Source organism: Arachis hypogaea, chromosome 15, assembly GCF_003086295.3.
Source record: "Arachis hypogaea cultivar Tifrunner chromosome 15, arahy.Tifrunner.gnm2.J5K5, whole genome shotgun sequence".
NCBI classification, from domain to species: domain Eukaryota; kingdom Viridiplantae; phylum Streptophyta; class Magnoliopsida; order Fabales; family Fabaceae; genus Arachis; species Arachis hypogaea.
This window is the reverse complement of record NC_092050.1, coordinates 51,598,819-51,621,691: the sequence shown is the minus strand read 5'-3', so window position 1 is coordinate 51,621,691 and position 22,873 is coordinate 51,598,819. Positions and strand designations below refer to the sequence as shown.

The 22,873-nt window shown below is 40.3% G+C and overlaps 2 non-coding genes across 2 annotated transcripts; one reads left to right on the top strand and one right to left on the bottom strand.

Annotated features, from left to right (window-relative positions):
- The first annotated feature begins 17,624 nt into the window (after positions 1-17,624).
- On the top strand, positions 17,625-17,731 carry LOC112753238 (small nucleolar RNA R71). The gene has a single exon (XR_003177631.1). It is a non-coding gene; the product is annotated as a small nucleolar RNA R71 (small nucleolar RNA).
- A 3,761-nt stretch (positions 17,732-21,492) lies between these two features.
- LOC112753074 (small nucleolar RNA R71) lies at positions 21,493-21,596 on the bottom strand. Its single transcript, XR_003177474.1, has one exon. It is a non-coding gene; the product is annotated as a small nucleolar RNA R71 (small nucleolar RNA).
- Between the last annotated feature and the right edge of the window lie 1,277 nt (positions 21,597-22,873).

Here is a 22,873-nt window from a genome sequence, read left to right as displayed (position 1 = left end):
GCTTCATGTCATCAGCATTCAAGCGTGTGTCAAGCACCTCCCAATCCTTTTACGGCCCAAAAATCATTTTTGTAGGATACCTATTTTCTTAGTCACCACAAAAAAAAAAACACTCATCACATGCAATGAATGATGACTTGTTGATTTACACAAAATGATCTTTTAGGTTCTTAAAGCATATCTACATACCAACCAAGCATGAAATCAAGGGCTTTGTGCAGCAAGATGATCCAATTTTGCAAGTTACCACAAATTCTGTTGAAAATTGATTTTTCCAACTTAATCAGTTGATTTTAAAAAATTTGTATCTTCTAATTCTTACCTCCTAATAAACTGAAATTTTAGACAAACTAGATTCATCATGGTTTCACTCCAAACTTCAACTCGTAGAATTCGCAGCAAGGCAAACAAGTTGTTGCCTCACTTGGATTTTTTTGCAGCAAACAGATTTTCGACCACCAAATTTCAAAAATTCACCATAAATCATATACTTAACGAATCGCCTTCCAACTTTCCAGCCCAGTCCTAGACATTTCTATGTTCACCCCAAACATTATCCCATGCGATTCTGATCAATGTGAAATTAGTTATAACCCTTTAAAGTTGCTGCCCTCTTTTAAAGTGATGCAGAAAAACAGATTTAGTAGTCCAACTTAAAAAATTTATAACTAATTTAACAAATAATAGAATCCTTTTAAAATTAAATTCTAGCAACTAGACTTACTCTAGTTTACCCAGCATTTAACTCATTACAATTTCGTTCACTGTAGAATTATTTGTTAGAAAATTACTGCATCATTTTAGAAAATCAGATTTTCAAGAAAAGGAGTTGGCATTTAAATTTTAATCCCTCAACAACTCTCAAGTTCAATTCTAGTTAATTCCTTATCAATTTAAATTTATAATTAAATGCTTATAATTTAAAAGCTTTTAATATGGTCCCCACTATTTTGAACAGAACATTTATCTTCAAATTGAATTACCACCCTAAATTATTAGAATTTAATTACAAATTTAATTACGAAAGATGAAACTGGAAGAAGATTGTTCCTTGCTTCCGAAAACAACTTAACACAAGAAACTTTGTTCCTCTCCACAGATAAATGCCTGAAAAGAGGTACAAAGGATGAAATCTGGACAGCTTCATCTCTCACAAAACCAAAATATATTAAAAATTTGTTGTCCAAGCTTGGCATGAGTAAGGCTAGTCCTATGCCTACTTCTACAATTAATTTATATCTATATTTCTACTTTTACAATTAAACAAAATTCTAACTATTGTGTCAGTAGAGTATCCAAATGCAGCCATTATTAATATATACAAATACTTACTGGATCAGCCCATTTTGCAGCAATAGCTTCTGCGATTTTCCTTCTCTGCTTAGGAGACTTGGGAGCTCGTTTGCTACCTGGTGGCCTCACCATTTGTTTCCTTTGTTCAACACACTCTGACCACTCTTGCTTCAGCTGTTTATCCAAGATTCCATAGGAATTCCATTGCAGCTCTTCCTACTCAGCATATCCTTTTCTTGATGCTTCCGCAACTAAATTCTGCCACTCAAAACAACACCTTCCTGCAACATCTTTTTTCTAAGCCTCCTATCCATCCCATTTTCACTCTGGCGCCTATCTTCAGTCTTGTTTCTGTGCTGTGCAATCAATATGGAAGATAAGTTGGAGTAAAAGTAAGTGAAAACGGAACTAATCAGTAGAGCAGCAGTGAATTAGCAACATCTTTCAGGAAAAGACTTACGTTTGTGCATGCCCAAGATTAGCCAACTTCATTTTTATCTGCATTACCAAATTTTATGAAGAAAATCAGTTAAAATTTTGAAGCTACAATTCGAAAACCCAATTATCAATCTAAACATGTTGCACTTGCGTCAGTATTAATACTGAATAATAACCCATTTAAAAATTACTACCATTAAGAAATTGTTTAGTGAGACCAGAGAGAGACAGGACACATGTAAACTTGAACATTACATATTGGCCAGTGAAATACTCAAGATTGAACTATAACGCTCCTTCATTTGCAATGAACAAATTTTTATGGCTTCACTAAAATCAACTAGCCATTATTCATAATTCTATCAAAACTCAATTGAATGACATAATTTAATTCACGTTCCTGAATTCCCTATCAACTTAACAAGGTGCACAGATGCTTTAAGTGAGCTTCAGATGAATGGAAATAATTGATGAATAACACTCACCATATATAATTTTATCTGCTTTGCAATACATCATTGATTAAAACTTGTATCTCCACATTGAGCTCCTGTTTAGGTCCATTCACCGTATTGGTAGTGCTGAATCCACCACAAAAACTTCTGAAAACCCTAATCTACGAGAAATAATAGATTGAAACTATATTAGACACAGGTAAAGATAAGTTATCCCACCATAACTCTTGTAAAGAAATCATTTGCCATGTTAGTCGGCTATGCTAAACAGATCCAAATTGAACCATATATCCATGTAAAACTAGAACTATAGAACTTGAAGAACGTCGAAACGAGTAAAAGGTGATGAATTAGTAATCACTAATCAGATATTCAATCAAAATAGAACTTGGAAATGGAAGCGGGAGCTGATTCTGAGCATTTCATCATGTCACTAACAAAATAACCACCTAAATAAACAGACTAATTTACCTAAATTTCCAAAATAGAGAAGAAATAGAGGAATAGAGAAACAGAGAATCAGAGGGAGGAAATACTTACCAGTGTTTACGGTGCCGATTGAGGGAGAGACGGCAACAATTGAGGATTCTGAATCCAACGAGGATTTGCAAGAGAGAGATCGCTGAGGGAGTAGGAGGCCACCCCGATGCGTTGATGGTGCGACAGATAGAGGGCCAACGATTGAGGGTTACTAATCCAACAAGGGTTGCGTTGATGGTGCAAGGGTTGGGTGCGAGGGTTGAGAAACAACCAGGGTGTGACAGAGAGATGGTCGGGTGCAAGGGTTAGAGGCTCGGGTGCAAGGGTTGATGAACATGAAGCCGAGCTGGGTGCAACGGTCATTGGCAGTGATGAAGATGACGATGAAGGCGAGCTGGGTGCGATGAAGATGAACGGTGGAGGTTTTTACGAGGGATTTGAAAGTGAAGATGAAGATGATGGTGCAGCTTCACTTTTTAGAGTTAAAAAGTGAATTTGGAAACAATGTAAAACCTAGTGTATGCTTTTGTTATCATTTTAGGGTTAAAATTGAAAACTTAGAAAAAAAATGATAAGAAAAGTAAAGTGTGAAAACAATAGGTGGAATATTAAATTTTGGGGAGGGAATTTTACTGGCACATTTTTATAGGGTGTCAAAATAAACATAGAATATAGACACGTTTTAAAAAGGTGACCATTGGAAGAAAAACTAACCACGCTTTTTAAGCGTGCCAATATTCCTCTATGGCCAAAATTTAAATTAGTGGCCACCCTCGTAAGAGCGTGCCACTTTCTCTCTATTTCCAAGCTTTTCAAGCGTGGCAAAAGAAGCGTGGCCAAATTTCAAATAATGGCCACCTCGTAAAAGCGTGCCGATTTTCTTTTATGGCCACGCTTTTTAAGCATGACAAAAAAAGTGGCTAAATCACAAATCAATGGCCACCATCACAAAAGCGTGGCCATTGACCACTTTTGGCCATGCTTTAAAAGCGTGGCAAGAAAAAAGTGTGCCGACAGACCATTTTTCTTGTAGTGAGAACACTGAGCTAAATAAAGAATAAGTTTCTAAGTGAAAAAGCAAACACCAAGGATCAATAATTAACAAAGGTCATAGTAGCATCTTAGTTGGAACTTGGAGGAGTATCTCAAACCTTGAGACTAATGAAAGTTGAGCTGGAAAAGTATCATGCATGAAGTCCCATGAATCAAGTTTAATTGTTATCCAATAAGGACTCATATCCCTCTTTGTTTTCATTTAGTTTTCTCATGTTTTAGTGCTTGGTTGGGGACAAGCAAAATTTAAGTTTGGTGTTGTGGTGCCAAAGCATCTTAGGCTAGTTTCGCAAGCCTTTTCTTTTGTTTTCATTAGGTTTTATGCACTTTCTTAATCTATAAGTAAGCATTTGGACAAGAATTTCATGCATCCCTTGATTCAATTAAACTTGGTTATTTATGCGCTTTTAACAAGACTTTATGCAATTTTGGCTTGATGATTGAATGATGTAAATATCTTGTGAGTATAGCAAACTTTGATGCAAATGTTTGATTGATGATAGGTGAAAAGGAAGCTAAGGAAGGGAGAGCAAACAAGCAAAAAAAGGGCCATGGAATGAAGCAAAAGGAAGCAACGTTGGAGCCAAAGTTGGTGCTCCAACGTTGCCTCAAACGTTGATGAAGAAAAAGGGAAGACCAATGTTGGAGCCAAAGTTGGTGCTCCAACGTTAGGTCCAACGTCCATGCTTAAAGACATGCAAAGTTGGAGCCAAAGTTGGCCTCCAACTTTGCCTCAAACATTGACCAAGAAAGGTGCATAGTTGGAGCCAAAGTTGGACTCCAACTATGCCTCAAACTATAAGCAAGAAGGCAACATTTGAGCCGAAAGTTGGACCTCAAACGCTACCTCAAACGTTGGCAAAAAAGAGTGCATAGTTGGAGCCAAAGTTGGACTCCAACTATGCCTCAAACTTCAAATCAAGAGACCATAGTTGGAGCTAAAGTTGGACTCCAACTATGGGTCCAACGTTGAGGTAGAGAGGTGCCAATGTTGGAGGCAACGTTGGGGTCCAACGTCTCCTCCAACGTGCTCGACAAAGTTCAAGTTTTGGATATTGGAAAAATGTGCAACGACGCGTATGCGTGGGTCACGCGTACACGTGGGTGTGCATTTTAGCCAATCGACGCGCACGCTTAGGTCACGCGTACGCGTGGATAGGCAAACATTGGAAGCAACGTTGGGTGTCCAACGTCACCTCCAACGTGCACGATAACTTTCAAGAATTTGAAGTTGGAAAAAGTGCATCGACACGTACGCGTGACTCATGCGTACGCATGGGTGAGGATTTTGGCCATATGGTGCATACGCATGGATAGGCTAACGTTAGACTCCAACATTGAATCCAACGTTGAGTCCAACGCTAGTGTTCCGAGGGTTACCTTAAACTGAAGGTCGATCTCGGATGAGATCTGTTACTATGGCCGGAGCTGTCGTGTCCGACTTGATGGATCTGGTGGTGCTGCTGATCCTTGATCACCGGAGGGTGGTGGTACCTGCAAGAGACTCCGATGCTTAAGTTAGCATGTGCTTTAGCTAGGGTTTTATGTAGAATTCGAATATGAGTTATACCTGGGTGCTCCAGTGTATTTATAGTAGTGTAGAGTGACCTCCTTTGAGATAAGTTAGTTATCTTATCTTATCTTTTGCGGGTGAGTCCCCTTATCTTCAATCAGCCGCCTTTAGATGGGCTGTGATCTTCTGCTTTGGGCCTTCTTAGGCCCTTATAGCAACTTGGCCGAGCTCTTTGGGAAGAGGTCGGTATCGACCAACCTTTATAGGAGGTCGGTTGTTTCTGTCTTCGTTCAAGTTGGCTTGCCTAGCTCGACTCATGATATGAACAGTGCCCCTGCTCGAGCATCTTGGTCTAGGTTGTACTTCTTGTTCGATCCTTCAGGGGGACGTGTTCGAGCATCTTGGTCCAGGTTGTACTTCTTGTTGGAGAGTTTCACGCTAAGTTTAAATACGAAGCGTCTTTTGTTTGCCTCTTTTATTTCTCTTGGGAATACGCACATGCTTTTAATTCTCATTGATTGAGCTTTACTTTTTGCTTTTGCCGTTTCTTCTTTTCCCTCTTTTGTGTTTCATTTTGAAAATAAAGAATCTCTTTCAATTTCTTCCTCCCTTTCTCTTCGTTCTTTGCTTATTGTTTGCTAGGCGCTTCGTTCCTTTGACTTCTTCTTGTTTTCACGCTCCCAAGCTTTCTATTTTCTTTGCTTAAGAGTGTTTCGTTGGCACAGATTTGATCGTTGCTTCTGTCTGAGCCTTCCCTCGCGCTTGTTTCCTTTTCCTCTACAGGTTGGTTTTCTCTTTCCTTTTTTTGTTTCGATAGTCGTCTTTGTGTATGTCTTCACTGTTGCATGTTTGCAAAGTTTTGATTTTTACTGAGTTTGACTTTGAAATGTCTGGTTCTTCCCGCGAAAGATTGCATCTTTTTGTTTTTGATGGATGTTGCGATTTTCTCTGCTGCTCCCGTGTGCGCCTTGTTGCTGTTAGTAGTTTTTTCTTTTTTGCTTGCTGCATGTATGAAAGAATGCTGCTATTTTAGGTTGAGCTCCTTGTATTTTTGAGAAGGTTACGTGATGAGTTGAATTCACTCCCCATATAAAAATTGATGAATCCGTTCTTTTGGCAAGCACACCAGAATTATCATCAAGTAATAACCCACAGTGGAGTGGGATCGTATTGATGCCAGGGCATCTTGGCCAGTTTCACTGACCTTTTCTTTACTGTTTTTAGGTTAGTTTCATGCATTCCCTTAGGAAATAAGCTAGTTTTGGGTAGATATTCACTTACACCTTGATTCAAGCATACATTGTGCATTTTACATTATTTCATGAGGATTTTGCATGAGTTTAGTGACAAATTGTATGCTGCATTGCCCATGACTTGGACTAGAACTTTGATGCACTCTATTGCTTGATTTCAGGACCAAAGGAAGCAAGGAATGGGAGGTAACTTGCAAAGTTAATGAGAAAAGTGATTGCCAATAACGCTCTCGAAGCCATCATTGACCACGTTAAGAGTCACGTTAACTAAGTTAACGTGAACTCTAACGTGGAGAGGGGAAGTTGAGCCAACATTAGTGACACTTAACATTGTCACTAACGTTGGCAAATGCTCATAAGTGGCCACGTTAGAGTCCACGTTAACATAGTTAACGTGGCCTCTAACGTTAAAAGGGGGAAGAAACGCCAACGTTAGTGACATTCAACATTGTCACTAACGTTGGCCTAAAGAGAAACATACCACGTTAACTCCCACGTTAACTTGGTTAACGTGGAAGCTAACGTGTGAAAAAGAGGGTGATGGCCAACGTTAGTGACACTCAACATTGTCACTAACGTTGGAAGGAGCCACACAAGCCACTAAGATCCACATTAACTCCCACGTTAACTTAGTTAACGTGGAAGCTAACGTTGATGAGTGAATGATGAGCCAACGTTAGTGACACCCAACATTGTCACTAACGTTGGGGATGGCTAAGCATGGCCACGTTAGAAGCCACGTTAACCTAGTTAACGTGGACTCTAACGTGAGACATAGGGGCACCTTGGAACGTTAGTGACAATGTTGAGTGTCACTAACGTTCTCGAAGGATGGCAAGCCCACACTAAAGAGCCACGTTAACTAAGTTAACGTGGGCTCTAACGTGGAACAAAGGGGGCTTCTCAAAGTTATTGGGAATGTTAAGTCCCAATAACGTGTGCGAAGGACTTAGAGGCAACGTTAGTGGCAACGTTTGTGCCACTAACGTTGAAGTTAAAGTGGCTTTTACTTAGGAACGTTAGTGAGAAAGTTGATTGTCACTAACGTTCTCGAACACATATTTTCACTAAACGTTAACACCCCTAACGACCTGAGCTAAAGTCTCTGCCTACTTCACACTTTCTCTCTGCAAGTAAAGCCAAGCCCAAATGAAGAAGAGAACTGCTTCAAACTCAAGATCCAAAGGCCCAAGACTTGAAGAGCCAACTAGAAGCTGAGAAAAGTAGTATATATAGGAGTAGCTTTGAATTGTTTAGGGAGTTCTGGAAGTTGGAAAAGAGAACTACTCTCTGTATTTTACCTTCTCTGCATTTTCTAGTTTTATGATGTATTCTCCATCTTTGTTTTCATTTTCTAGAGCTATGAACAACTAAACCCCTTTCATTGGGTTAGGGAGCTCTGTTGTAAGTTGATGGATCAATACTAGTTTTCATTATTCTTCTTCTCTCTTTTCTCTTGATTTTACTTGAAAGCTTTCGATCTTCATCCAATTGGGTAGCTATCTTGGAAAAGGAGCTATTCAGACTTGGATCTCTTCTGAACCTTGAAAGAGGAATGAAGATATAAAGCTAGAAGTGCTTTCTCATGCTGGACCAAATTGGGTTTGGATGGATATGTGACTATAATCCTCTCAATACCTGGTTTGGGAAATGCATGTGGTATAATCAGTGACCACACTTCATCTCTTCTCATGAGCAACTGACCAAGGAATTGGCTATTGATCAAGATTTGAGAGATTGAATTGCGAGAAATTGTAATTCAATCAATTAAAATTGCCAAGGAGATCAATGAGTGCATTGATTGAGGAAGAGATGAAAATGAACTTGATCCGGAGAGTTGCAACATCTCCTAAGCCCAATGAACTCCCCATCTCTGATCTTACCCATTCTCTTTAATTTCTGCCATTTACTTTTATGAGCAAATCCCCCATTCCATTTACAATTCTGCAATTTACTTTCAGTAATTTACTTCCAGTCCTTTAATTCTAGCATTTACCTTTCTGTTATTTACATTCCCACCATTTTATTTTCTACAACTCTCAACCCAAATTCTGGATTCGCTCAACTAGAACATTCTTCTAATTAAAGTTTCTTGATCAATCAATCCCTGTGGGATTCGACCTCACTCTATTGTGAGTTTTTACTTGACGACAAATTCGGTACACTTGCCGAAGGAGATTTGTTGAGAGACAGTTTCCACCCGCATCAAGTTTATGGCGCCGTTGCCGGGGATTGATTGTGCATCAACAATGATTAAATTGGAAGATCACTAGATTGAGCATTTTTACTTTGTGAATTTCATTTTCTGTTTGAGTGATTTACTTTCTATTTTAGTTAAACTTCTTCCCTTCTCCCTCTACTCTTTTGTTTTTCTTTGTTATTTTTAATTCTGTTTGCTAACCCACTAACTATTTGATATATTGCATCACCCACAACTAACAGTAATTCTGACAAAAATACTTTCTGCACCTATCTTTTTTGCTTGCTGATGCGGGTGGAAACTGTATCTCAACAAATTTCCTTCGGCAAGTGTACCGAATTTGTCGTCAAGTAAAAACTCACAATAGAGTAAGGTCGAATCCCACAGGAATTGATTGATCAAGCAACTTTAATTAGAAGAATATTCTAGTTGAGCGAATCCAGAATTTGGGTTGAGAGTTGCAGAAAATAAAATGGCGGAAATGTAAATAACAGAAAAGTAAATGCTAGAATTAAAGGACTGGAAGTAAATGACTGAAAGTAAATTGCAGAATTGTAAATGGGAATTGGGGATTTGCTCATAAAAGTAAATGGCAGAAATTAAAGAGAATGGGTAAGATCAGAGATGGGGAGTTCATTGGGCTTAGGAGATGTTGCAATTCTCCGGATCAAGTTCATTTTCATATCTTCCTCAATCAATGCACTCATTGATCTCCTTGGCAATCTTAATTGATTGAATTACAATTTCTTGCAATTCAATCTCTCAAATCTTGATCAATAGCCAATTCCTTGGTCAATTGCACATGAGAAGAGATGAAGTATGGTCACTGATTATACCACATGCATTTTCCAAATCAAGTATTGAGAGGGTTATCCAAACCCAATTTGGTCTAGCATGAGAAAGCATTTCTATCTTGATCTCTTCATTCCTCTTTCAAGGTTCAAAAGAGATCCAAGTTTGAATAGCTTCTTTTCCAAGATAACTACTCAATTGGATAAAGATCGAAAGCTTTCAAGTAAAATCAAGAGAAAAGATAGAAGAAAAATAATGAAAACAAGTATTGATCCATCAAATTACAACAGAGCTCCCTAACCCAATGAAAGGGGTTTAGTTGTTCATAGCTCTAGAAAATGAAAACAAAGATGGAGAATACATCATAAAACTAGAAATTGCAGAGAATGTAAAATACAGAGAGTAGTTCTCTTTTCCAACTTCCAGAACTCCTTCAACAATTCAAAGCTACTCCTATATATACTACTTCTCTCAGCTTCTAGTTGGCTCTTCAAGTCTTGGGCCTTTGGATCTTGAGTTTGAAGCATATCTCTTCTTCATTTGGGCTTGGCTTTACTTGCAGAGAGAAAATGTGAAGTGGGCAGAGACTTTAGCTCAGGACATTAGGGGTTTTAACGTTTAGTGAAAATATAAGTTCGAGAACGTTAGTGACAATCAACTTTCTCACTAACGTTACTAAGTAAAAGGCACGTTAACTTCAACGTTAGTGGCATAAACGTTGCCACTAACGTTGCCTCTAAGTTCTTCGCACACGTTATTGAGACTTAACATTCCCAATAACTTTGAAAAGCCCCCTTTGTTCTCACGTTAGAGCCCACGTTAACTTAGTTAACGTGGCTCTTTAACATGGGCTTGCCATCCTTCGAGAACGTTAGTGACACTCAACATTGTCACCAACATTCCACGGTGCCCCTATGCCTCACGTTAGAGTCCACGTTAACTAGGTTAACGTGGCTTCTAACGTGGCCATGCTTAGCCATCCCCAACGTTAGTGACAATGTTGAGTGTCACTAACGTTGGCCATTCTTTCACTCATCAACGTTAGCTTCCACGTTAACTAAGTTAACGTGGGAGTTAACGTGGCTCCCTGGGGGGTTGTGTGGTTGCTTCCAACGTTGGTGACAATGTTGGGTGTCACTAACGTTGTCGACCACTCTTGCTTCTTACGTTAGCTCCCACGTTAACCAAGTTAACGTGGGAGTTACCTGGTATGTTTCTCCTTAGGCCAATGTTAGTGACAATGTTGAATGTCACTAACGTTGGCGTTTCTTCCCCCTTTTAACGTTAGAGGCCACGTTAACTAAGTTAACGTGGACTCTAACGTGGCCACTTATGAGCATTTGCCAACGTTAGTGACAATGTTAAGTGTCACTAACGTTGGCTCAACTTCCCCTCTCCACGTTAGAGTTCACGTTAACTTAGTTAACGTGACTCTTAACGTGGTCAATGATGGCTTTGAGAGTGTTATTGGCAATCACTTTTCTCATTAACTTTGCATGTTACCTCCCATTCCTTGCTTCCTTTGGTCCTGAAATCAAGCAATAGAGCGCATCAAAGTTCTAGTCCAAGTCATGGGCAATGCAACATACAATTTGTCACTAAACTCATGCAAAATCCTCATGAAATAATGTAAAATGCACAATGTATGCTTGAATCAAGGTGTAAGTGAATATCTACCCAAAACTAGCTTATTTCCTAAGAGAATGCATGAAACTAACCTAAAAACAGTAAAGAAAAGGTCAGTGAAACTGGCCAAGATGCCCTGGAATCACAACACCAAACTTAAAGCTTGCTTGTCCCTAAGCAAGTACTGGAACAAGAGAATGATGAATGGAATGCCAAGAGCAATGAGTCATTCTTGTGGAAGTCATATCACTGATTTTATGGTGGTTTCATGCATAGCAACTTAGGTTCATTCCTTTACTGGCTTTCAGACCTTTATCATGTCCTAAAACACTCACCTTGCTTACATCCCTTGAGACTTTTATTCATTGATCCCTTTATTGTCATTTCAAAGCTTATTGGTGTTCTTAGGCTAAGTGCTCTGTGAGGGGGCAACTTTTTAAGATAAGCTTTCAGCCAACACTCCCGAACCAGTTGGTTCAGGGTGCTAGGTGTTGAAGCACCCCTAAGGACTTACTCCCTCAAGTCTCTCCCCCATACATACACACCACAAGCATATAGTTCATTTATTTTCCTTCTTGAGACCTTGGTGTCCAGCACCTCTTTGGGTTACTAAATGCTCTGTGGTGAGGGTTACTCTTGATAATGGACTTTCAGCTGATAATCCCGGGTTAGTTAACCCAAGTTACCAAGTGATAAAGCACCCCTAAGAGCTTATTCATTCAAGTAGATCCCTCACACAGGAACACCACAGACACATATCTTAAGATCAAAACGATTGGTGCCTAGCCTTATTACTTACTCTTTTTTCTTTTGTTTTTCCACTTTCATTATTCTTTTCTTTTTCTCTTATTAGGATCTTGTCATATACTTAGTCTCATGAGTATATTCAAAGCAAAGTATTCAGGCCAGATAGTTGTCATCCCACCTTATGGTTTAACCAACTTAGCTAACTTATGATCATACCACAAACTCATGAATGTACTCCATAGTATGAACTCTACTCTGGTCTTTTGAAACATAAACATTCTCTCTTCATTTGATTTAAAGGGACAAGCATACAAGTAAGTAAAGTAAGGATGCAGTGACATAAAGACTAGCACACAGAGACCTTCTTCAATACTAAAGACTTAAAAGACAGAATTGAAAAAGGTTTCAACTACGCGTAACTACAAATCAAAGGTGCATTCGGACTTCCAACTTTCAACAATTCTGAGTATAATGGAATTAAGTAACAATACAACCTTCAGGTGATGATTTCTGGTTGCCCTCTCTCTTTGTCATCATCCTAGTTTTTGCTGCCTCGCTTCTTTGGGTGAAGGTGCACCATTTCCTCATAAGATTCCTGCAAGGTTATTGGAAGTTGCTTGTTCCCAAAGCACTTGAGACATAGTTAGCTTGCATGTATGCTTGTGCCTCTTGAACTCAATTTTGTGTGTGAACACCAAACTTAGTTCCTTGCCCAGTACAAAACATTGCATATATGCAGAGAACCTCATATCTTGTTATCAACAAAGCAATGATCACCTATAGTCTAACTACATCTAAGTGGTTTCTCTTGATTGGATGGAGCTAGCAATGTTCTTTTGGAGTGGAGTGTAATTCTAACTAATGTCCTTTGGTGGAACACCAAACTTAGAATTACACTATCACTCTTGGATTGTTCTGGTATGGAACACCAAACTTAGCTCCTTACAATGCAGGGGAAACAACTTGTGATTTTTATTGAAATAAAGATGAAATTGAAACTACCTGAGGTTGGGTTGCCTCCCAACAGAGCGCTCTTTTATCGTCGCTAGCTCGATGAGTCCTTAATTACTTGAGATGGTACTTTACTCTGGGGTTTTCCCCCATGTTGCCCAGATAATGCTTGAGCCTTTGTCCATTCACTGTAAAAGTCCTCTCTGAACCTTCATCCGTGATTTCGATGTGGCCATATGGTGATACTTTGGTAACCATGAAAGGTCCGGACCACCTTGACTTGAGTTTTCCTGGGAACAGCCTTAATTTAGAGTTGTAAAGGAGTACTCGCTGCCCCTTTTCGAAACTCCTGGGTGCAAGATGCATGTCATGTTTTCTTTTTGCCTTTTCTTTATACATCTTAGTGTTTTCATAGGCTTGTGACCTGAATTCCTCCATCTCTTACAGCTGTAAGATCCTTTTTGCACCAGCATTAATGTTGTCAAAATTTAGTATCTTGATAGCCCAGAGAGCTTTGTGTTCCAGCTCCAGTGGTAAATGATAAGCCTTCCCATAGACCAGTTGATATGGAGACATTCCAAGTGGAGTTTTGAATGCTGTTCTGTATGCCCAAAGAGCATCATCCAGCTTCTTCAACCAATCCTTTCTAGATGCACCCACAGTCTTTTCCAGGATCCTCTTCAGCTCTCTGTTGGATATCTCAGTTTGCCCACTTGTTTGAGGATGGTAAGGTGTGGCTACTTTGTGTTTTACCCCATATCATAGGAGGAGAGCTTCTAGTGGTTTGTTACAAAATTGGCTCCCTCCATCACTGATGAGGGCTCTTGGGACTCCAAAACGGCTAAAGATATTCTTTCTGAGGAAGTTCATGACTACCTTATTATCATTAGTTGGGGTTGCAATAGCCTCTACCCACTTGGAAACATAATCCACTGCTACCAAGATGTACCTGTTTGCATATGAGGTTGGGAATGGTCCCATGAAATCTATTCCCTACACATCAAACAGTTCTAGTTCCAAGATGAAATTTTGTGGCATGGCGTTTCTTTTGGGCAAGTTTCCAGATCTTTGGCATTCATTGCAGCTTTTTACTAGTTCTTTGGCATCCTTGAAAAGGGTGGGCCAAAAGAATCCGCTTTGTAACACCTTTGCTGCAGTTCTGTCCCCTCCAAAGTGGCCTCCATAACATGAACCGTGGCAATTCCACAGGACTTCTCTTCCTTCTTCTTCCGAAACACATCTTCTAAGGATTCCATCTGAACACTTCTTGAAGAGATATGGCTCGTCCCAGACAAAGTATTTTGCATCATTCATGAGCTTCCTTTTTTTATGTTTATTGATCCCTGGGGGTAATGCCCCAGTTGCCTTGAAATTTGCAATATCTGCAAACCATGGTGCTTTGTGAACTGTCATCAACTGCTCATCAGGGAAGAGCTCGTTCACATTTGTATCGTTTCCTCCACCTTGATCATGAGGGATTCTGGATAGGTGATCTGCCACCTTGTTTTCCACTCCTTTTTTGTCTCTGATTTCAATATTGAATTCCTGCAACAGTAAGATCCACCTTATTAGTCTTGCCTTTGATTCTTGCTTGGCAAACAAATATTTAAGTGCTGTGTGATCTGTAAAGATAATCACTTTAGCACCAATGAGGTATGATCTAAATTTGTCAAATGCAAAAACTATTGCTAGCAACTCCTTTTTAGTAGTGGTATAATTTCTTTGAGTTTCATTAAGGACTTTGCTTGCATAGTATATCACATGAACTAAGTTATCTTTCCTTTGTCCTAACACTGCCCCAACTACAAAATCAGATGCATCGCACATCAATTCAAATGGTAGGTTCCAATCAGGTGGGGAAACGATAGGAGCAGAGGACAACCTCATTTTTAAATGTGCAAATGCTAGCATGCATGTTTCATCAAAGATAAATGGTGTATCAAATACAAGGAGATTGCTTAAGGGCTTGGCTATCTTTAAAAAATCTTTAATGAACCTTCTGTAAAAACCAGCATGCCCTAAAAAACTCCTAATTGCCTTGACATCACTGGGTGGGGGTAGTTTTTCAATAAGTTCTACTTTAGCTCTATCAACCTCAATGCCTTTGTGGGAGACCTTGTGACCAAGGACTATTCCTCCTATCACCATAAAGTGACATTTTTCCCAGTTCAAAACCAAATTGGTCTCTTGGCATCTTTTCAATACCAAGGCGAGGTGATGTAGGCAATTAGGAAAGGAATCTCCGAATACCGAGAAATCATCCATAAAAACTTCAATGAATTTTTCTATCATATCTGAAAAAATAGAAAGCATGCAGCATTCGAAAGTTGCAGGTGCATTACATAGCCCAAATGGCATGCGCCTATAGGCAAACACTTCATACGGGCAAGTAAATGAGGTTTTCTCTTGGTCTATGGGATCAATCACTATTTGGTTATATCCTGAATAACCGTCGAGAAAACAATAATATGCGTGCCCTGCAAGTCTTTCCAACATCTGATCCATGAATGGAAGGGGAAAATGATCTTTTCGTGTAGCCTCATTGAGTTTTCTGTAGTCTATGCACATCCGCCATCCTGTGGCGGTCCTTGTAGGTATGAGTTCGTTCTTCTCATTGGGAACCACAGTGATTCCTCCCTTCTTGGGCACAACATGTACGGGGCTAACCCAAGGGCTGTCCGAAATTAGGTATATTACCCCTCCTTGCCAAAGCTTCATAACCTCTTTCTGTACCACTTCCTTCATGATTGGGTTCAGCCTTCTTTGGGATTGAATGGATGGCTTAGCATCATCTTCCAACAGTATTTTATGCATGCATATGGCTGAACTGATTCCTTTCAAGTCAGCAAGGGTCCATCCAATGGCATCCTTATGCTCCCTCAGCACTTTGAGTAGCTCGTCCTCTTGATCTTGACTGAGGGATGAATTTATGATCACTGGGTAGTTTTCATTTTCTCCTAGGTATGCATATTTGAGAGTGGGTCGCAGTGCTTTGAGTTCAAGTGTGGGTGCTTCTGACTTTTCGTTCCCTTCCTTTGGTGCATCTGGTATATGAATTTCTACTGTGGCCACCTCTTCACTTGATTTAGATTCTTCCTCCACCAATCTCTCGTCCTCTTTAGTTTCTTCTTCTTCAAAATTCTCCTGCACTTCATCCTCAAGTGCATCTAACCTCATGCATTCCCCCAATTGTTCTGGTGGGTAACTCATGGCCTTGAACACATTGAATGTCATCTTTTCATTGTGTAATCTCAGGGTGAGGTCACCCTTCTGAACATCAATGATAGCCCCAGCAGTGGCCAAGAATGGCCTTCCCAGGATGATGGAGGTCTTGGCGTCCTCCTGCATGTCCAGCACCACAAAATCTGCTGAAAATATGAAATCTCCCACTTTTACCAGCAAATCCTCTACTAACCCATGAGGGAATTTGAACGATCGGTCTGCCAGTTGTAGGGCCATTTTTGTTGGTTTAGCCTCCTCAATTTTCATCTTCCTCATCATAGCTACTGACATCAAATTGATGCTGGCCCCTAAGTCACAAAGAGCCTTCTCTATTGTGATTTCCCCTATAATACAAGGGATCTGAAAACTCCCATGATCCTTCAGTTTCTGGGGTAGTTTGTGCTGAATGATAGCACTACACTCTTCGGTTAGTATCACAGTCTCATTGTTCTTCCAGCTTCTCTTCTTAGTCATTAGTTCCTTCAAAAACTTGGCATAGAGTGGCATTTGTTCTATGGCTTCAGCAAAAGGTATGTTGATTTGTAGTTTCTTGAAGATTTCCAAAAATCTCAAGAACTGGTTGTCATCTTCCTTTTTCTTCAATAGCTGGGGGGTATGGAGCTCTTAAGATGTTCAGTTGTGGCATCCCTTTTTCTTTCTGCAGACTTGGCGTGGGAGGTTGAACTCCATCTTGCTCTTTGACCTTTTCATTTGAGCCTTCTTCTTGTGGTTCTTGGGGCAGTTCCTTCAGTTCCTTCCCACTCCTAAGTGTGATAGCTTGACACTCCTCCCTTTTGCTTGAATTGGCATCATTGCAAAGGTTGTGGTTAGGAAGCTGCTTAAATAGATAGCTGATTTGTGTCTCCAGTTTCTTGATGGCAGCATTTTGATTCTGCATGTTTGACTGCACTTCCTCTCGGAATGCTTTACTGTTTCGAATGTCCTTGCATACTCCTTCAAGTAAGGTTTCAATCTTAGAGAGCTTGTCATCAATTGATGGGTGATTCGGAGCAAATGTGCTGTTTTGGTTTTGATAAGTGTATGGAGAAGTGTTGTTGTGGGGGTGTTGAGATGTCCTCTGTGTGAATTACTGGTGAGCTGCATTGTTGTTGGAGTTGTAACGTCTTTGGTCTTGGTTTTGATCTTGCTCACTTCTCCACCCAAAGTTTGGGTGGTTTCTCCATCCAGGGTTGTAGGTCTTGGAGTATGGATCATAGTTTTTCCTTGGTGAATTCCCAATGTAGTTAGCTTGCTCCTGACTACCCTCTACTTCTTCATTCACTCCTTCTTGGGTTGTTGATGAAGTTGAGATTGCTGCTACTTGGTTCCTCTCCATCTTCTTGGTGAGGTCAACCAGCTGCTGGGTAATGAGCTTGTTTTGGGCCAACAGAGCATCTACATTGTTTAGCTCCATTACTCCTTTTGTGTTCCCTCTTTCGGAATCATAGAAGTAGTCGTTCTGTGCTACTATTTCAATAACATCTATGGCTTCCTCAATAGTCTTCTTCTTGTTCAAAGATCCTCCGGATGAATGGTCTACGACCTTCTTTGACTCATAAGAGAGCTCTTCATAGAAAATGTGCAGCTGCACCCATTCGTTGAACATATCTGGTGGGCACCTCCTTGTTAGGTCTTTAAACCTCTCCCATGCTTCATATAGAGTCTCACCATCTTGTTGCCTGAAAGTTTGGACCTCAGCTCTCAGCCTATTGATTCGTTGAGGAGGGTAAAATCTTGCTAACAATTTGTTCACCACGTCTTCCCAAGTTGTCAAGCTTTCCCTTGGGAAAGATTCCAGCCACTTGGCTGCCTTGTCCCTGAGTGAGAATGGAAATAAGAGCAGTCTATAGGCATCAGGATGAACACCATTAGATTTCACTGTGTCACATATTCTCAGGAAGGTGGTTAAATGTTAATTGGGGTCTTCTTGAACACCTCCTCCAAACGAACAGTTGTTCTGAACAAGGGTGATGAGCTGTGGTTTAAGTTCAAAGTTGTTGGCATGGATTTTTGGCTTTTGGATGCTACTTCCATAATTGCCTGGGTTTGGATTGATGTAAGAGCCCAAAACTCTTCTGTCATCCCCAGCATGATTTGCTCTACCTCCTCCCCCATGGTTGTGATCCTCTTCTTCATGATGGTTTTCCATGTTGTCTTCCATGTTTGGTTCAAAGAATTCCTCTTCTTCCTTAACACCAACCACTTTCTTTCCTCTTGCCTCCCTTCTTAATCTAAGGAAGGTCCTCTCAGGTTCAGAATCGAAGGAAGTTGAAGCCCCGCTTCTTCTCCCTGTCATACAACCATCAAGTGCAAGCAAGAAAAGTTAGGTGCAGAAAATATTTTTGTCAGAATTACTGTTAGTTGTGGGTGATGCAATATATCAAATAGTTAGTGGGTTAGCAAACAGAATTGAAAATAACAAAAAAAAAAGAGTAGAGAGGGAAGGAAAGAAGTTTAACTAAAACAGAAAGTAAATCACTCAAACAGAAAATGAAATTCACAAAAGAAAAATGCTCAATCTAGTGATCTTCCAATTTAATCATTGTTGATGCACAATCAATCCCCGGAAACGGCGCCATAAACTTGATGCGGGTGGAAACTGTCTCTCAACAAATTTCCTTCGGCAAGTGTACCGAATTTGTCGTCAAGTAAAAACTCACAATAGAGTGAGGTCGAATCCCACAGGGATTGATTGATCAAGCAACTTTAATTAGAAGAATGTTCTAGTTGAGTGAATCCAGAATTTGGGTTGAGAGTTGTAGAAAATAAAATGGCGGGAATGTAAATAACAGAAAAGTAAATGCTAGAATTAAAGGACTGGAAGTAAATGACTGAAAGTAAATTGCAGAATTGTAAATGGGAATGGGGGATTTGCTCATAAAAGTAAATGGCAGAAATTAAAGAGAATGGGTAAGATCAGAGATGGGGAGTTCATTGGGCTTAGGAGATGTTGCAATTCTCCGGATCAAGTTCATTTTCATCTCTTCCTCAATCAATGCACTCATTGATCTCCTTGGCAATCTTAATTGATTGAATTATAATTTCTTGCAATTCAATCTCTCAAATTTTGATCAATAGCCAATTCCTTGGTCAATTGCACATGAGAAGAGATGAAGTATGGTCACTGATTATACCACATGCATTTCCCAAATCAAGTATTGAGAGGGTTATAGTCACATACCCATCCAAACCCAATTTGGTCCAGCATGAGAAAGCATTTCTAGCTTGATCTCTTCATTCCTCTTTCAAGGTTCAGAAGAGATCCAAGTTTGAATAGCTTCATTTCCAAGATAACTACCCAATTGGATGAAGATCGAAAGCTTTCAAGTAAAATCAAGAGAAAAGATAGAAGAAAAATAATGAAAACTAGTATTGATCCATCAAATTACAACAGAGCTCCCTAACCCAATGAAAGGGGTTTAGTTGTTCATAGCTCTAGAAAATGAAAACAAAGATGGAGAATACATCATAAAACTAGAAATTGCAGAGAATGTAAAATACAGAGAGTATTTCTCTTTTCCAACTTCCAGAACTCCTTCAACAATTCAAAGCTACTCCTATATATACTACTTCTCTCAGCTTCTAGTTGGCTCTTCAAGTCTTGGGCCTTTGGATCTTGAGTTTGAAGCATATCTCTTCTTCATTTGGGCTTGGCTTTACTTGTAGAGAGAAAATGTGAAGTGGGCAGAGACTTTAGCTCAGGACGTTAGGGGTGTTAACGTTTAGTGAAAATATAAGTTCGAGAACGTTAGTGACAATCAACTTTCTCACTAACGTTACTAAGTAAAAGCCACGTTAACTTCAACGTTAGTGGCATAAACGTTGCCACTAACGTTGTCTCTAAGTCCTTCGCACACGTTATTGAGACTTAACATTCCCAATAACTTTGAAAAGCCCCCTTTGTTCCCACGTTAGAGCCCACGTTAACTTAGTTAACGTGGCTCTTTAACGTGGGCTTGCCATCCTTCGAGAACGTTAGTGACACTCAACATTGTCACTAACGTTCCAAGGTGCCCCTATGCCTCACGTTAGAGTCCACGTTAACTAGGTTAACGTGGCCATGCTTAGCCATCCCCAACGTTAGTGACAATGTTGAGTGTCACTAACGTTGGCCATTCTTTCACTCATCAATGTTAGCTTCCACGTTAACTAAGTTAACGTGGGAGTTAACGTTGCTCCCTGGGGGTTGTGTGGTTGCTTCCAACGTTAGTGACAATGTTGGGTGTCACTAACGTTGTCGACCACTCTTGCTTCTTACGTTAGCTCCCACGTTAACCAAGTTAACGTGGGAGTTAACGTGGTATGTTTCTCCTTAGGCCAACGTTAGTGACAATGTTGAATGTCACTAACGTTGGTGTTTCTTCCCCCTTTTAACATTAGAGGCCACGTTAACTAAGTTAACGTGGACTCTAACGTGGCCACTTATGAGCATTTGACAACGTTAGTGACAATGTTAAGTGTCACTAACGTTGGCTCAACTTCCCCTCTCCACGTTAGAGTTCACGTTAACTTAGTTAACGTGACTCTTAACGTGGTCAATGATGGCTTCGAGAGCGTTATTGGCAATCACTTTTCTTATTAACTTTGCAAGTTTTCTCCCATTCCTTGCTTCCTTTGGTCCTGAAATCAAGCAATAGAGCGCATCAAAGTTCTAGTCCAAGTCATGGGCAACGCAACATACAATTTGTCACTAAACTCATGCAAAATCCTCATGAAATAATGTAAAATGCACAATGTATGCTTGAATCAAGGTGTAAGTGAATATCTACCCAAAACTAGCTTATTTCCTAAGAGAATGCATGAAACTAACCTAAAAACAGTAAAGAAAAGGTCAGTGAAACTGGCCAAGATGCCCTGGCATCACTTGCACTTGTTGGTTGTATGACAGGGAGAAGAAGCGGGGCTTCAACTTCCTTCGATTCTGAACCTGAGAGGACCTTCCTTAGATTAAGGAGGGAGGCAAGAGGAAAGAAAGTGGTTGGTGCTGAGGAAGAGGAGGAATTCTTTGAAACAACCATGGAAGACAACATGGAAAACTATCATGAAAAAGAGGATCACAACCATGGGGGAGGAGGTAGAGCAAATCATGCTGGGGATGATAGAAGAGTTTTGGGCTCTTACATTAATCCAAACCCAGGCAATTATGGAAGTAGCATCCAAAAGCCAACAATCCATGCCAACAACTTTGAACTTAAACCACAGCTCATCACCCTTGTTCAGAACAACTGTTCGTTTGGAGGAGGTGTTCAAGAAGACCCCAATCAACATTTAACCACCTTCTTAAGAATATGTGATACAGTGAAGTCTAATGGTGTTCATCCTGATGCCTATAGACTGCTCTTATTTCCATTCTCAATCAGGGACAAGGCAGCCAAGTGGTTGGAATCTTTCCCAAGGGAAAGATTGATAACTTGGGAAGACGTGGTGAACAAATTCTTAGTAAGATTTTACCCTCCTCAAAGAATCAATAGGCTAAGAGCTGAGGTCCAAACTTTCAGGCAACAAGATGGTGAGACTTTGTATGAAGCATGGGAGAGATTTAAGGACCTCACAAGGAGGTGTCCACCTGACATGTTCAACGAATGGGTGCAGCTGCACATTTTCTATGAAGGGCTCTCTTATGAGTCAAAGAAGGCCGTAGACCATTCATCCGGAGGATCCTTGAACAAGAAGAAAACCATTGAGGAGGCTAAAGATGTCATTGAAACAGTAGCAGAGAACCACTACTTCTATGCTTCCGAAAGAGGGAACACAAGTGGAGTAATGGAGCTAAACAATGTAGATGCTCTGTTGGCTCAAAACAAGCTCATTACCCAGCAGCTGGCTGACCTCACCAAGAAGATGGAGAGGAACCAAGTAGCAGCAATCTCAACTTCATCAATAACCCAAGAAGGAGTGAATGAAGAAGCAGAGGGTAGTCAGGAGCAAGCCAACTACATTGGGAATTCACCAAGGCAAAACTATGATCCATACTCCAAGAACTATAACCCTGGATGGAGAAACCACCCAAACTTTGGGTGGGGAAGTCAGCAAGATCAAAACCAAGACCAGAGACGTTACAACTCCAACAACAATGCAGCTCACCAGCAATTCACACAGAGGACATCTCAACACCCCCACAATAACACTTCTCCACACGCTTATCAAAACCAAAACAGCACATCTGCTACAACCTTTGCAATGATGCCAATTCAAGCAAAAGGGAGGAGTGTCAAGCTATCACACTTAGGAGTGGGAAGGAACTGGAGGAACTACTCCAAAAACCACAAGAAGAAAGCTCAAATGAAAAGGGAGAAGAGCAAGATGGAGTTCAACCTCCCATACAAAGTACGCAGAAAGAAAAAGGGATGCCACAACTGAACATCTCAAGAGCTCCATACCCCCAGCTATTGAAGAAACAGGAAGATGACAACCAGTTCTTGAGATTTTTGGAAATATTCAAGAAACTAAAAATCAACATACCCTTTGCTGAAGCCATAGAACAAATGCCACTCTATGCCAAGTTTTTGAAGGAGCTAATGACTAAGAAGAGAAGCTGGAAGAACAATGAGACTGTGATACTAACCGAAGAATGCAGTGCTATCATTCAGCACAAACTACCCCAGAAACTGAAGGATCCTGGGAGTTTTCAGATCCCTTGTATTATAGGGGAAATCACAGTAGAGAAGGCTCTTTGTGACTTAGGGGCCAGCATCAATTTGATGTCAGTAGCTATGATGAGGAAGATGAAAATTGAGGAGGCTAAACCAACAAAAATGGCCCTACAACTGGCAGACCGATCGTTCAAATTCCCTCATGGGGTAGTAGAGGATTTGCTGGTAAAAGTGGGAGATTTCATATTTCCAGCAGA